The sequence below is a fragment of the Meles meles genome, chromosome 11, assembly GCF_922984935.1.
Source record: "Meles meles chromosome 11, mMelMel3.1 paternal haplotype, whole genome shotgun sequence".
Classification (NCBI taxonomy): Eukaryota; Metazoa; Chordata; class Mammalia; order Carnivora; family Mustelidae; genus Meles; species Meles meles.
In genome coordinates, this window is record NC_060076.1 from 73207368 (window position 1) to 73209903 (window position 2536).

The 2536-nt window shown below is 43.6% G+C and overlaps 1 long non-coding RNA gene across 1 annotated transcript; it reads left to right on the forward strand.

Annotated features, from left to right (window-relative positions):
* The first annotated feature begins 371 nt into the window (after positions 1 to 371).
* LOC123952666 lies at positions 372 to 2331 on the forward strand. Its single transcript, XR_006820686.1, has 3 exons — positions 372 to 463; positions 563 to 756; positions 2095 to 2331. It is a non-coding gene; the product is annotated as an uncharacterized LOC123952666 (long non-coding RNA).
* The last annotated feature ends 205 nt before the right edge of the window (positions 2332 to 2536 follow it).

A 2536-nucleotide genomic window follows, 5' to 3' on the forward strand; every position in this document is an offset into this window, starting at 1 on the left:
GTCTTGGTCTCCATTTCTGTGTAGAACTTTCTCCCCACCACGTAAGACTAATTGACACCTCGTTGATGGGCTAATTTAATTTGTGTGACCTGTGGATTTGAGAGCAGGGCTCTGAGAAACTGGGAGTTGGGGTTTTTTTAAATAAAATATATGTTCCATCCATCCGATACAGCTGCTTTTGCTTTGCCTGAAAATGAGGAAAATGGTTGATTTGAGGGGGAAGTGTTTTTTTTGTTTTGTTTTGTTTTTTCTCCAAGCCCTGCGGTTTTTACATCTGCCTTGGAAATAACCACTTCCTGAAAACAAGTCCTGAGCTAAGACAGAGATGAAGGAAAGAGCACAGAAATGGAAATGGGCAGATAAGGAGCACTGATGAAGGGCCCTTGTGAGCAGTGAGTTATACCCAGACCGGTGTACATTCTGCACTTGACCGGCATGTCTTTAGGAGTCATCGAAATAATAGGTACTCTTTTCGCTTATGCGTATGCTGAGACCAAGTCCATAGCCAGAGGAGGTGAGATGGGTGCACTTAATATTATTACTATTATTGCTTTACTTTTAGGAAAACCAACAGAGTACCTTATGTGTGAATGTCTGTGTGTCTGTGTGGACTGCCCAGGACTATCATAAAAGCTCTCTGTCCCTGTAAAGAACTTTATAAAGTACTCTGATTGTCGCAGTAATGATCCAGCAGACAGACCCCTGGACAGAGCTCCTGGTTCAAAATCTGGCTCTGCAACTTGCTAATTACCTTGAGTAAGTCCCTTACCCTCTCTGACCCTCAGGATTTCATTTTGTTGTTGTTATTGTTGTTAAAGATTTTATTTATTTATTTATTTGGCACAGTGAGAGATCACAAGTAGGCAGAGCAACAGGCAGGGGCGGGGGGAAGCAGGCTCCCCCGCTGAGTAGGGAGCCAGATGTGGGGCTCGATCCCAGAACCCTGAGATCATGACCTGAGCCGAAGGCAGAGGCTTAACCCACTGAGACACCCACGGGCCCCTTACATTTATTTTTCGACTGGAAAATTCTACTCTCAGGGGCCTGCATCATGAGCATGGCAGATGGACGTAAGGTCTCAAAACTCCTGATTTTTAAGTTACAAAGAAAAGTGTGCATGGTTTCAAAGGCAGGAAACACCAAGCTGCAGAAAGAGCTCTTGAACTATGGGAAAGAATGGAAATTAGCTCATTCCTTGCAGGTGAACACTTACAATATCCATACTACTTGAGAGAAACCAGCCTCGTTTGTCACATTAGATCATAATAACAATAATTAGGTAGTTTTGACAGAAAATATGTCCCCAAAGAGAGGCCACACTCAGAGCCAAATTTCCCAGCTGAAAACCATCAATAAAAACTTTTCAAACACCAGAGAGCAGCAGTTTCCAGCATTCATTTACTCAAACATTATGTTCCTCATCCAAAGTTGAATGTGTTTATAAAGGGAAAAAAATCTACAACATTCACCCCACCTCCTGTCCTATGTTTCTGGTCCCATCGGACCTAAATGATGCCCGCCTGGGTGGTCCAGGGATGCCTTTCCAGTGCTGGCAAGCAAGCATCCAGCCAAACTGCCCCTCACCGCCATCACTGTGCCCTCCCTTCACAGCCTGGAAGACTACAATTAGACCATCCTAAAATGCACAGAATTCAAAGTCACTGAGTGCGGAATATAGTCGATGATGCCATAATGGTGTTGTACAGGGGGTGACAGCCACCCTGTGAGTATATCATAACACATAGAGACGTCAATCACTATGTTGTACACCTGAAATGAATATAACATTGTGTGTCGACTACACTTCAACTAAAAAAAAAAAAAACACTGAACATCACCTCTAGTGCATCTATTTGTTTTTTTTTTTAAGATTTTTATTTATTTATTTGACAGAGAGAGATCACAAGTAGGCAGAGAGGCAGGCAGAGAGAGTGAGAGGGAAGCAGGCTCCCTGCCGAGCAGAGAGCCCGATGTGGGACTCGATCCCAGGACCCTGAGATCATGACCTGAGCCGAAGGCAGCAGCTTAAACCACTGAGCCACCCAGGCGCCCTAATGCATCTATTTGAACCTTATCTCTCTTTAAACTTTGCAGACTCTCCTATCAGAGGAATCATCTGAGGACACCCGAAGCAGAAAGGCAAATAAAAAAAAATCACATTCAGCGAAGTCCTACTGGATGATCTCACTATTCAACCCAGGTGGGCCTGAGATCCCCTCTTCCAAAGAGAAAACAGGCTAAGAAGTCTTTCCTCCTTCTAGCCACACAGGATTGCCATAATTCTACGAACCCATCCTGTGATCTGCAGCAAACCAAATGAAAGACATATGCTGACTCCTGGAGTTTAGAACAAAGCCTTACTTCAATTAAAATGCCTATGGGTTGTATGCCAGAATGAGAAAGTTTTAAATTTGAATTATTAAGCTTCCAGCCACCATCCGAACTGATGTAAATTATCTAATGCTTCACTTTGTTTCATTTAAAACGGACCTTGGGCTTGGACATTTTAGCTGCGGTGCATATTACTGTCCAGGCA